Here is a 14,797-nt window from a genome sequence, read left to right on the forward strand (position 1 = left end):
ATTGGGCTTCTAGAACCTCTAGAAAATTGCTTTAAAAATCCACGATTATTGGTTTTTTAGAACCTTAGGAAAACTGATTTAAAAGTCCTTGCCTCATGGGCTACTGAAATATCTTGGAAACTGATTTAAAACTCCACGCCTATTGATCATCTAGAACCTCAGGAAAACTGAGTTAAAAGTCCTTGCCTCGTGGGCTACTGAACCCCCTCGAAAACTGTTTAAAAATCTACGACTTATGGGGTACTGAATCTTCTCGAAAACGGCTTAATAAATCCATGTCTTATGGGTTACTGAACCCTTTCGAAAACTGTTTCGTGGTCTTCTATAACCTGAAGAGAACTGCTTTAGAAATGCATGTTTTGATGCGGGTCTATATATTTAAACTTTTATCAGCCAAGGTCCACCCAGTATGTTCGTCTCGATGCGGCTCGAAATCTTTATTACGTTTCTCAAACAAAGGCATACGACGGTAACAAACTTTTCCGCAAAATGAACGATCGGCACTAGTTCCGTCCATCCTTCTATTCATCTAGTTCCTCTGGCTTCAGTAGCGCAATATTTTGCTCTCGTTCACCTAGTTCTCTTTTGATGTAGTCGTTCGTTTAGTTCTTCTCGTCTATTGGCCGAATTAATTGACTTGTACTATTAATGAACGATTGAACTACAAGGAATTATGGAACTAAATGAAATGAAAACTATTCCCTTTGCGAAGCTAATCATACTGAGCGAACCTCATCAGGAACTAATTTGTCCGTCCTAAATATTTCACTAGACCAAGGCCATTTTCGTGGCTTAAAATTTTCTACAATACATGAATCGATATTTTGAGATCATCCAGAATATTCGATAGGTTGCCACCAAGCCCCAAGGTGGTCCCCCATCATAATATAAAAATATGTAAATTTAAGCATTTACATTTATTATTCTAGAACCTCTAGAAATCTCCTGTTAGTGTTGTAGAACCTCAAGCAAACTTTTTCAAAATCCACGCCCCGTGGTCTTCTAGAATCTCTCGAATACTGTTTTTAAAATCGACGCCTATTAGCCTTCTAGAACCTCTCAAAAACTGCTTTATAAATCTTCACCTATTGTTCGGAATGTTTCTCTCAGAAAATTCTTTTTAAAATCCGCATCCTATCCAAAATGTAGTCCCATATTATTTTAATTTAATATTCCTCAAAATTTTCCCCTTACCTTACCTTCATGATGCAATTATCACCTCACCTTCACAACATCGTCATTTTTTCAACCTTTTAAACAGAAATTCTTGAAACACTTCAAGAACACAAGAAAAATAATAACAACAAAAAATTCTCCATAAACAATGAATGTGTCACAGAAACACTTGAAGGCATCACCGTCATCATCACCACCATCTCAACGAACCGATGAGAACCCTGTCACCCTCCCCCTGGTTATCATCTTCATCGCCATCATCTCCACCATGGTCTTTGAGTGCAATGAGCGATAAGTGCTTGAATGTTTCTTTTACAGTCCATAGCAATCATGGCTGGAAAATATCTACAGTTACACAAGTGTTCGTTCTTTCGGAGGCCACAGCGCGAACAAAGGGATTGAAGCAAAAAAATCTGAAAACAAATATTGAATACATTCTTTCAATATTCACCTAGTTATGTTCTGTGTTTTTTTCTGTTGACACCTTCTCACCTTTTTTGCTGATGCGGATGGAAATACGCATTTACCTAGCTTGATTATCAGTGCAGAGCAAAGGCAAGCATCTTTTTTGTGGAAAGTGCAAATACACAGTGGTCTCAAGGTTAGATATTAAGGGATTGATAAAATAATGCCTTAGTAGATTATTAGAATATTGATAAGTCTAGTTATTAATTGGAAATCTTAAATGAGAGGCCAAAATGGTTGATTTGTTATTAAGAAGCTTCTCTTACGAAGCCTGGATGTCAAAAATTTACTTAACAGGGTTCCTTTTGCTACAGTAGTTTCATTTTCACTCAGCAGGAATTTTACGAAATAAGGAATCAATTTAAGAAAGATATTTTTATTTTAATCAACAAAGATCCACTGAGGGTGTACGTATCGATGCTGCTCGAAATATTTATCAAGCTGAAGAACTTGTTCTCAAAATTTACAATAGCCAATGAATCACGGAACGTAAGGAAAACATTTCATAAGAATTTCACATTAGAATTGATTGCGACGTTCCGGAACGATAGAACATAGTAGTTCAATGGGACTATTCCGTAAAAGGAACGATCGGTACTAGGCACGGTTCCTTTGTTCATCTAGTTCCTTTTGCTACAGTAGTTTCTTCTTCACTCTGCAGGAATTTTACGTAATAAAGAATCAATTCCAGAGAGGAATACGACAGCTTCTTCAGCCACCAAAGAATAACCTCACATAAGTTTAGAAGCTGAAAAACTAGTTCCGGAGAAGAATAGTTTTTAGTTTTGGTCAGCAGATGCTACTATGGTCTGAACAACTCAAAAGCAAGGCCACCTCCCGCCAGACCAAACACACACTCTACATGACGCTGATACTACCCGTGCTGTTGTATGGATTTGAAGCATGGGAACTTGCGCAAGTAGATGAGACAGCTCATGGAGTGTTTGAGAGAAAAAATTATCCGGAAGATCAATGAATATCGCCGTCGAATGAATCATGAGCTATACCATATATTCATTCGTCAGACGTATCGAGCTGCAGCGACTACATTGGCTAGGTTGTTGTGAGGAATAAATGAGCACAAAATTCATATAAAAGCGAGCCAACTTATGGTTCACCCAGAAGGGGGAGGTCACGAATTCGATGGAAAGATCAAGTGGAACAGAACATTTCGGAACATGGTCTTCCAAATTGGAAAATCTGTGTGCAAAATCTTTTTTAAGCTCGGCTTATGGAACAAATGTTCTGTCACAATCCAGCTAAGTAAAATAAGTATGCAGGATAACATTAACTGGCACAGGATCAGCAGTCAAAGTGGGAAAGGACCTCTCGTTGCCTTTCAATACCGAACGAGGATTGAGACAAGGTGACAGTTTTCGTGTGACTTTTTTAATATAGTGCTGGAAAAGGTCATACGAGATGCGTTCGTCTACGCCGACAACATCGATATAATGGGTTGAAAATTGCGAGTGGTAACAGCCATCATTGAACAAATTGAGAAGGAGTCTGCCAGTAAATGCCAAGAAGACCCAGCCGTTGTTATCAACGCGCAAGGCGGCCTCTAGGCTCAGACCAACTGAGGAACTTGAAAACTACAGCATCGAGGCAGTCAAAGTTTTTATATACCTTGTTACAGCCATAAATAAAACATTAGTTTTGAAATTCGGAGGACTTAATAAGCAGTTTAGAAACAAGGCACCTACCCGTACTTGTATATCGATCTGAATCATGGGTGCTTGCGCAAGCAGATGAGGCTGCTCTTGGAGTGTTTGAGAGAAAAATTCTTCGGAAGATCTATGGGTCAATCTGCGTTGACGGTGAATATCGTCGTCGAATGGACAATGTGCTGTGCCATCTATTCTCGAACATCGACATTTGTCAGACGTATCGAGCTGACTATGTCATGTTGTGAGCATGAGCATGCCGCATCTCAAGAGGCATATAAAAGCGAGCCAGCTGATGGTTCACGCCACGTTCATGGTTCATTCAATGGAAGAGAACAATTCGGAACAGGATCTTTCAAATTGGATGAGCTGCGCACAACACCGACGCGCCTGGAAATCTTTTTTAGGCTCTGCTTATGGAACAAAGGTTTGAAATATATTGTTAAGAGTTGTGTAGTTCCGGAACAAACTAGTTCAGAGAAACTATTCCGCAAAAGGAATGATCGGTACTAGTTCTTCCCATCTTCCCTATGTATTCATCTATTTCCTCCGCCTTCAGTAGTTTATTTTTGGCTGTCGTTCATCTAGTTCCTTCTGATGTAATCGTTCGTGTAGTTTTCCTCGTTCATTGAACGAATTAACTGACGTGTTGAAATATTGAACTACAATAAATTATGGAACTAGATGAATGACCTAGTTCTGTTGCGAAGCAAATCAAAAAGGGCGGATCTCGTCAGGAACTAGATTGTTCATCTCAGGCTATTTTCGTTGCCTTAAACGTGTCTACATGAAACTATTTTCTGAGACCACTCCAAATATTATCTTGGTTGCCACCAAACCCAAAGGTGGTCCATATCATGAGTGGGGAAGTGAACTAGATTGTCCATTCCAGGCCATTTTCGCTGCCTTAAAATTGTCAACAATATATGAATCGATCTTCTGAGATCACCCAGAATATTCAATTGATTACCCTGCCACCAAGCCCAAAGGTGGTCCACATCATGACATAAAAATATGTAAATTTATGCATTTACATTTACATCTATGGCACCTACATAAATAAATCTTTGGAAAATGGTCCCTTGTGGTTCCGCTAGAACGATTGTGAGCATGGGAAAAATTGTGGTTATCAATATTCTATGTGACACTTCCTCCAAAAAAAAAACTCCCAGATAAAAAATGGACAACAACTTGATTTGACAGCTATTTAAATATTCAATAAATTAAGTTGTGAAATCATTCGATCAGAGGAGAGTTGTCAAAAATATCTATTTTCCATTTGAGGGCGGTGACAGAGGGGGTTCAGGTTGAAATACACACACACGACACTCAATATGCGTGTGTGTCGATTGCTGCAGCTAAATATCGATTTGGGGAACTGCTCTATTGAACACTTCCCCCAACTCTCCACATTGACACACTCACTCACTTCCCCACTCTCTTATCACTTTATCTCTTTTTCCATTCAGTTGAGTGGGAGTCTGGCTGTCATCGGTGATAAAAATGGGATTATTTTCTTAATTGTCTCAAATTACAACAACATTATCAATAGATTGATAAAGTTGTTGTTATTATTTTTTGTTGTTGTTGTTCTTGTTTTATATAAAAACTTGTCACAGAAAATTTTCAAAATAGGAAAATTTATTTGTTGCTTTTGTTATTGTTGGAATTTTCAATCACAACAAAAACGCCCACAGGAAATGATTTTTTTTTTTGTAAAATATTTTCTTTTATGGGGTCGGGTTAGGTTGGGTTGATGTTAGGAAAAAAAGTTTGCGGTTCTGGATGTTTTTTCTTCCTCTTTCTGTTTGTGTGTGGGGTGTAAAGGTGCTAAATGCGACCATATTTTTTCGATGGACTATTTTTCGGAATGGAATTCTAATTGAAAAGTATTTTTTGTGGGGAGTTATTTAGTTGAGATGAGGTAAGCAGAGCGGATGCAGAACATTTTTCTCCAAAAAATTACGTTGGCAGCACTCTTATCGCTCATTTTCTGGGAATAGTGAATTTTGAATTAAGTAAACTAAGTAAAAATTCCCAATGAACTAAGTAATCACTTCTCGGAAGTTAGGAATTTCTATGAATTACTACATCGTGAGAATGAGAAGCTGATGAACATGTTCTCAGAATCTACAATATCCAATGAACTACGGAACTTAAGCAAAACACCTCTTAAGAATTCCACATTAGAATTCTGACGTTCCAAAACGAACATAGTTCAATTGAACTATTCCGTAAAAGGAACGATCGGTACTAGGAACGGTTCTTTTGCTTATCTAGTTCATTTTGCTACAGTAGTTTCTTTTTCACTCAGATGGAATTTTACGAAATAAGAAATCAATTGAAGAAAGGAATACGGAAGCTTCTGCAGCCATCAAAGAATAACCTCACAGAAGTTAAGGAGCTGAAAAATAGTAATCAGGATTGTTTAAAATCGAAATTCGCGTAGAAACTACGCACTTTGACAGTTAATCGAATCGTCAGCTGACCTAAAGGGACTACCTATGTATTTAGAATAAGAAAATTCTAGAATATAATCGATAAATTAATACGGTTGTCTAACGATTTGAATGATGATGTTGAACCATACCCTGCAAGTAAAGCTCTAAATGAAATATAAATCAAACGGTAAAAAGTGTCGAAGAACTCGGAATGCAAGTATAAATTAATTGGAATATTTCCGATGTAATAACCCAGTTAATACAGATCAATTTGGCTTTCGCTTCACTACTTTCCCTGGCACTGTGAAGCAGCCATGGTTCCATAAAACTACAGCCGAAGCAAATAATATCTAACAAATCAATAGAATTCTGACAAATCAACCCACTTGTAAAGCAACACTACTTCCGGATAGGGATAAATAAATCGACATCGACTTTTTGTATACTTAGTTAGCTAGCTTGTAACAGAACATTTGTTCCATAAGCAGAGTTTAAAAAAGATTTCGCGTCGGTCTTGTGCGCAACTCTTCCAATTTGAAAGACCATGTTCTGTAATGTTCTCTTCCACTTGATTTTTCCATCGATTTCGTGGCCTTCTTCTTCTGCGTGTACCATCAGTTGGCTCGCTTTTATATGTCTTTTGTGCTGGAGCATCTTCATCCATTCTCACAACATGACATAGCCAACGTATTCGCTGAAGCTCGAAACGTCTGTTTGACTATGTCCATGTTCGATAATAGATTCTACAAATCATGGTTCATTTGACGGTGATATTCACAGTCAATGCAGACAGGCGTATAGATCTTTCGGAGAGTTTTTCTCTAAAACATTCCAAGAGCTGTCTCATCTGCTAGCGCATGTACCCATGCTTCAGATCCATACAACAGCACGGTTAGAATCAGCGTCTTGTAGAATGTGAATTTGGTCTGGCGAAAGGTGGCCTTGTTTCTAAACTGCTTACTCAGACCAAAGTAGCATCACTTGATCTACACTATTCTCCTCCGGATTTCAAAGCTGTTTGTTATTAGTTTTGTTTCTGGCGGTACCGAGGTATATAAAATCGTTCATTACCTCAAAGCTGTAGCTTTCAAGTTCCACAGTTTTTTGTTTTGTTTATGGCGGTACCGAGGTATATATAATCATTCACTACCTCGAAGCTGTAGCTTTCAAGTTGGTGCGAGTCTACTGGACGTCTTGTTCGTTGATACCATCTGTTTGGTCTTCTCGCCATTTACTGCCAGACCCATTTTGCCAGACTCCTTCTCAATTCGTTCAAAAGGTCGATGTTAACGCTCGCAATGTTCGACCCATTATGTCGATGTCGTCGGCGAGTAACGTATGCCTTTCGGTGTACAGAGTGGCATTTCTGTTCACATTTGCATCTCGTATGACCTTTTCCAGCAGGATATTAAAAAGGTCACAGGACAAATTGTCACCTTGTCTGAATCCTCGTTCGGTATTGAAAAGATCCTAGATGTCCTTTCCGACTTTAACTGTTGATCTTGTGCCTCTTAAAGTTATCCTGCATATCCGTATTACTTTTGCTTTTAACACCTCTTAACGGATAGGGCTGTCGAATGCGGCTTTATAGTCGACGTATATGTGGAATGTGTCGATGTGTTTATCGTGGGTCTTTTCCAGGATTTAGTGCAGTGTGAAAATTTGGTCAATGCCAGGCCTGAAGCCGCATTGGTATGGTCCAATAATGTCACTGACTATTGGCTTCAGTCGTTCACACAGTACGCTGGATAACACTTTATATGCGATACGGGAGGAGACTTATTCCTCTATAGTTGACACATATCGTCTTGTCTCCTTTTATGTGCACGGGACACAGAGGTTCCAATCATTGGGCATGCATTCCTCTAGGCAAATTGTACAAATCAGCTGGTGCATGCTCCTGACCAGCATTTGACCACCGGTCTTGCATAGTTCGGCTGGTAATCCATCGACACCTGCTGCTTTATTGTTCTGAAGCGAATTAATTGATACTCTGACTTCATCTTGGCTAGGTGGTATACAATCTATACACCGTCATCTCTTATTGGTTCTGGGGCATCTTCTTCATCGTCACTAGTTGATACCAGAAGCTTTTCTAAATGATACTTCCAGCTCCTCAACACGCTATCTGTATCTGTCACCAGGTTTCCATCTTCCTCTCTACAGGAGGATGTGTCTGCCTGCAAAGTCTTTGGTTTGGTGTTTTACTCGCCCCAGAGGCCCCTGCCCAGAAGGCATATAAAAGCGAACCAGCTGATGGTTCACGCAGACGGGGAAGGCCACGAATAAGATGGAAAGACCAAGTGGAAGAGAACATTTGCCGAATATGGTCTTTCAAATTGTAAAAACTGCGAAAAGACCCACGCGCCTGGAAATCTTTTTTAAGCTCGGCTTATGGAACGAAAGTTCTGTCACAAGCCAGCTAAGTAAGCAAGTACGTTCATAATAAGAAAATTGTAGAATAAGTAAGTACCGTCAGTTCCTAAGTGCGCCCATAATGAAAAGTTCTGGTATATTCAGTATCGGTATATTCAATATCGACATAAAAAATTCCGCACATCCAAAGCTTAACGACGTTATTTTTATTTTTAAATTGTGTGGTTTTTGATTACCAAATTCAATCAATTTTTTTTCCAATACTCCAAATTTCGTTATGGCATTATTTATTAAAACTGGAAATTCAAATTCCAATGAATGGAGATCCATAGATGTCCATCGACAAGATCATTGATTTTAAGTGGTCTCCAAGCACTAACCGAAAAAAGAAAAAACAATCTCTAAGGCTACAATGCAATAGATTTCGTTGGTTAAGTGGTTTGATCCAACAACAACAACATTGTCGCTTGACATGTGGTTTGATGTTCGTTGATCATTTATGTCAACGGTGTACGCCCATAAATGGAGAAAATGGAAAAGTTAACACAAAAAGTCAAAATGATAGATTGAAAATACATAGGGAGATACATTGGGCCACAAGGAGGAGGAGGGTAGTGAAGGGCTGGGAAAATATTGCATTTTTTTAATATAATCTGACTTTGCGGAGAGTTCAATTTGAACATTTTTTCTCATCATTAAATATTTTAATGCCTCCGCGCCAGATAAAGGCAAAGTAGAGGCTTATGCGATGGAAAATTATCGGGAGAAATGGATAGAGGAGAAGCGTATTTACAGAAAAAAAGAAGAGAGAGCAAGAAAAACATGAGCGTGAGCAAATCGAGATGTACACAAGTCAGAATGAAGTTCGGAAATTTTTACCAACGAGTAAAACACCAAACCGGAGACTTTGGTGCAGGCAAAGATGGATGACGATGGATACCTGGTGACAAATACAGACAGAATGTTGAGGATCTGGAAGGAGCATTTTGAAAAGCTTCTGGTATCAAATAGTGGCCGTGAAGAAGATACCCCAGAACCAATCAGAGATGATGGTATAGAGTGTATACCACCTAGCCAAGATGAGGTCAGAATACTAATCAATTGGCTGAAGAATAATAAAGCAGCAGGAACCGATGGGTTACCAGCCGAACTATTCAAGACTGGTGGTCAGATGCTGGTCAGAAGCAGGTACAATTTCGCTAGAGGATGGATGCATGACCACTGATTGAAACCTCGGCATCTTGAGTCCCGTGCACAAAAAAGGAGACAATACGATATGTCCAACTATAGAAGAATAAGTCTCTTTCCCATCGCATGTAAAGTGCTATCCAGTGTGCTGTGTGAACGACTGAAGCCAATGGTCAGTGATATTATTGAACCATACCAATGCCGGTTCAGGTCTGTCAAATCCACCATTGACCAGATTTTCACTCTGTGCAAAATCCTGGTAAAACACCCAACGAAAAACACATCGACACATACCACTTATTCGTCGACTATAAAGCATTCGACAGCCCTATCCGTTCAGAGGTGTTTAAAGCCATTTCTGTGTTCGGCATTCCTGCAAAATGAATAGGGTTATGCAGGATAATTTTGAGTGGCACAAGATCAACAGTTAAATTCGGAAAGACCTATCGGACCCTTTAATACGGAAGGAGGATTCAGACAAGGTGACAGTTTGTCGTGTGATCTTTTTAACATCTTGCTGGAAAAGGTCATACGGGAGGCAAAGGTGAACATGAATGACATACCAAACAGCATATGTTACTCGCCTACGCCGACGACATTGACATAATGGGTCGAACATTGCAAGCGGTCTGCCAAAGTGGGTCTGCCGAATGAGGATTCAGACAAGGTGACAGTTTGTCGTGTGGCCTGTTTAACATCCTGCTGGAAAAGGTCATACGAGACGCAAAGGTGAACAGAAATGGCACTCTGTACACCAAACAACAAATATTACTCGCCTTCACCGATGACATCGACTTTATGGATCGAACATTGCGAGCGTTAACAGCCACCTTTGAACAAATTGAGAAGGAGTCTGCCAAAGTGGGTCTGGCTGTAAATGGCGAGAAGACCAAGCGAATGGTATCAACGGCCAAGACGTCCAGTAGACTCGGACTTACTGTGGAACTTATCTAACTTATATACCTCGTTACAGCCATAAACAAAACTTATAACTTCAGATTTGAAATGCGGAGGAAAATAGATGCTACTGTGGTCTGAGTAAGCAACTTAAACGCAAGGTCACCTCTCGCCAGACCAAATTCACACTCTACAAGACGCTGATACTATCCGCGCTGTTGTATGGATTTGAAGCATGGGTACTTGCACAAGCAGATGAGGCAGCTCTTGGAGTGTTTGAGAGAAAAATTATCCGAAAGATCTATGGCCGATCTGCGTTGACTGTGAATATCGCCTTCGATGGAATCATGAGCTATACCATCTATTATCGGACATCGACATAGTCAGACGAATCGGGTTGCAGCGACTACGTTGGCTAGGCCATGTTGTGAGAATGGATGAATGTGCCCCCAGTTCAAAAGGCATATAAAAGCGAGCCAGCTGATGGTTCACGCAGAGGGGGAAGGCCAGGAATCCGATGGAAGAATCAAGTGGAAGACAACATCTCGGGAAATGGTCTTTCAAATTGGATGAAATGCGAAGACCGACGCGCTTGAAAATCTTTTTTAAATTCGGTTTATGAAACAACTGTTCTGTCACAAGCCAGCTAAGTAAGTCTGCTGCAGGTTACCTTGAAAAAAAATGTTCTCCATGTCAGACAAGACTGTTTTTTTCTTTTTGTAATAGGATTACATGAACTTTTCTACAAAGTTTGAAGAGAATTACATGAAACGAAGTGGGTATAGAAAGCAATCAAAACAAGAAATAAGCCGCACAACCACTTGAACACAAGTTGTCTGGGAGCCATTCAAAGAATTGCAAAGGCAAGGTAGAAACGGTAGAAAAAAAAAAAAAAAAACTTACAAAAGATCTCAAATGAAAGGAACAATAAGTCAAAACGTTCTAAAGCGATTTATTTACTTATTATGAACTTCTGGGCAACACCGATGAAAAAAATTCAATCAGTCCGATTTTTCTGCTTTGGAATTTTTTTCTTATTTAATTATATACGAAATACATGTTTTATTGTTGTTCGCTAGAAGTACCTGTGATCAATGGTTGGTTGGGTGAATGGCTGTCAGGGCAGTAAAAGGTATTTGAAAAAAATAATAAGGTGTTGAAATAAAAAAAAAAAAAAAACAAATTTTTGCCATTTCATTTTTGGTGTTCAACTTTTGAACTACTTACCCCATTGACCCAAAAATGTCATAATCGAACTGGGTTATTATTTGGATGGAAGTGTAATTGAAATCTTTGAAAATATAATATTTAATGTATTTGGTGGGAATAATTTTCTTAGAAAATTATTGTTAGAGACCACTTAAAATCAAAGATCTTGTCGTTGGACATCTATGGATTTGAATTTCCAGTTTTAATAAATAATGCCATATCGAAATTTGAAGTCCAAAAAACTCACAATTAAAAAAAACGTCATTAAGCTCAGCTGTGCGGAATTTTTTTTATGTCAATATTGAATATACCGGAACTCTTTAAAAAATCCACGCCTAAGGCTCATTGGGTTCTCTATAAAGATCCTTTAAAAAAATCCACGCCTAAGGCTCTTTGGGTTCTCTATAAAAATCCTTTAAAAAATCCACGCCTAGGGCTCTTTGGGTTCTCTATAAAAATCCTTTAAAAAATCCACGCCTAAGGCTCTTTAGGTGCTCTATAAAAATTCTTTAACAAATCCACACCTAAGGCTCTTTGGGTGCTCTATAAAAATTCGTTTAAAAAATCCACGCCTATGGCTCTTTGGTTGCTCTATAAAAATTCTTTAAAAAAGCCACGCCTAAGGCTCTTTGGGTTCTCTATAAAAATCCTTTAAAAAATCCACGCCTAAGGCTATTTGGGTTCTCTATAAAAATTCGTTTAAAAAATCCACGCCTAAGGCTCTATAGGTGCTCTATAAAAATTCTTTAACAAATCCACGCCTAAGGCTCTTTGGGTTCTCTATAAAAATCCTTTAAAAAATCCACGCCTAAGGCTCTTTAGGTGCTCTATAAAAATTCTTTAACAAATCCACGCCTAAGGCTCTTTGGGTTCTGTATAAAAATTCTTTAAAAAATCCACGCCTAAGGCTCTTTGGGTGCTCTATAAAGATCCTTTAAAAAAATCCACACCTAAGGCTATACCTTGAAAAATATTGTTTAAAAAAAAAATCCACGCCTAAGGCTCATTGGTGGCTCCAGAAAAATTCGTTTAAAAAATCCACGCCTAAGGCTCTTTGGGTTCTGTATAAAAATTCGTTTAAAAATCCACGCCTAAGGCTCTTTGGGTTCTGTATAAAAATTCGTTTAAAAAATCCACGCCTAAGGCTCTTTGGGTTCTCTATAAAAATCCTTTAAAAAATCCACGCCTAAGGCTCTTTGGGTTCTCTATAAAAGTCCTTTAAAAAATCCACGCCTAAGGCTCTTTGGGTTCTCTATAAAAATCCTTTAAAAAATCCACGTCTAAGGCTCTTTGGGTTCTCTATAAAAATCCTTTAAAAAATCCACGCCTAAGGCTCTTTGGGTTCTCTATAAAAATCCTTTAAAAAATCCACGCCTAAGGCTCTTTGGGTTCTCTATAAAAATCCTTTAAAAAATCCACGCCTAAGGCTCTTTGGGTTCTCTATAAAAATGCTTTAAAAAATCCACGCCTAAGGCTCTTTGGGTTCTCTATAAAAATCCTTTAAAAAATCCACGCCTAAGGCTCTTTGGGTTCTGTATAAAAATCCTTAAAAAATCCACGCCTAAGGCTCTTTGGGCCCTCTATAAAATTTCTTTAAAAAATCCACACCTAAGGCTCTTTGGGCCCTCTATAAAATTTCTTTAAAAAATCCACGCCTAAGGCTCTTTTGGTTGTCCAGAAAAATTCGTTTGAAAAATTTTAAAATATTTGTATTTTTGCTAGCCTTTAAAATCCAATTTCCGAACTTTCTCCTTTTCACTTCATTAATAATTGCAATAGAAAAAAATCATAACCCAAAAAGGAGACAAAAAAAACAAACTTTGTTTGAAAACTTGTGTCAAACACTTGTCTATTTGTCAATGTTTTGTTGGAGGGGCTGGGGCTTCTGTTTCCATCTCCGAAACGGAAATGGTCTAAAAACCTTAAATTGCACTTTTCAAGCAGAGGCTGACTGACTGGCTCAAAAGCAGTGCAAAATTTACGCAAAGCATTCAACTGGTGGAATGAAAAATTGGAAATCACCTCAACAACACAAACAACACAAACGCCAACAACAAAAAACGAAATTGAGTGAATGAATGAAAACGATTGAATGCTAAAAAAGCCTATAGTACCCTCCTAGGTGAGTTAAAGAAGGAAATTTACAAAAAAAAAAAAAAAAAAAAAACTGAACAACTAAAAATAGTAGTTGTTGCAGTGGCATATTCGAACATTAGCAGTGCATCGTTTATTAAGCGAGGCAAACAACAGCCACAACAAAACAAAAGCATGTTAACATGCTGATGACACACATATTCAGTTTTTTTTAATATATTTTGCATGAAGTTTCGTTTTTTTGCATTTACTATACACGGAGGTCGCTGCTTCACAAGTTCCGCACATCCATTCATAAATTAGCCAACAATTATGGCGTGTTTTTTTGCAGATTTCTTCTATATCTTTTTATGTTTTTTTCAGATTTCTTCCACTTCTTTTTTATGCACGACTTTTTTTTTATTGTTTTTCGTGCCCTCTTTAACCAATGATGACCGACCATTTAAGTTAAGCTTTTATTTATCCGCCTTTAATGGCCCGGCCACTCGAATGATTTTTTGGAATTTTTTCACATTTTACATAAATTCAATTAGCCATTTTCTGCAACATTTTACTTATTTTTTTTTCCTTTTCACATTCATTGGACGTTGATCTGATAATTCAATCAGCCATCCATCCACCCACCTGAAATTGCCTCAAGTTATTACCTCCAAATGATCGTGACTTAGACATTTGTTTATTGAATGTGATTGCGGGTGGGAGGAGGCAGGTTAGGGAATTAACATATAAAAAGGCCATTAGAGAGTAATAAAACAAAATAGCAGTTTATTCGTAATGATAATCGTATTGGGTTGACCTTGTACGAAAACTTAGCGGCACGTGCAAGCACATGGTTCCACGAGGAAAATATTTTTTTAAACCTAACATTTTAGATGTTAAAAAAATAATTTTTTGAAAAATCTACGCCTAAGGTTGGAAGAGAAACACAATTTAAAAAAAAAAATCCACAGAGAACTACACATTCAGAAGAGCTAATCACCCTACACACCAATATTGGCCATAATTACAATTTTACCTTCGAGGTAGTCAAAGATTTTATATACCTTGGTACAAAAGAAATGATATCAGTTTTGAAATTCGGAGAAGGATAGTGATGGCCAACAGATGCTACTCAAAAGCAAGGTCACCTCCCGCCAGACCAAAATCTTGGAGTGTTTGAGAGAAAAATTCTCTGAATGATCTATGGGCCGATCTGCGTTGACAGTGAATATCGCCGTCGTATGAACCATGAGTTGTACCATCGACATTGTTAGACGTATTGAGCTCCAGCGACTACGTTGGCTAGGT

The sequence above is a fragment of the Musca vetustissima genome, unplaced genomic scaffold, assembly GCF_032173495.1.
Source record: "Musca vetustissima isolate MV318-11 ecotype Yass unplaced genomic scaffold, APGP_CSIRO_Mvet_v1 utg15051, whole genome shotgun sequence".
Lineage (NCBI taxonomy): Eukaryota > Metazoa > Arthropoda > Insecta > Diptera > Muscidae > Musca > Musca vetustissima.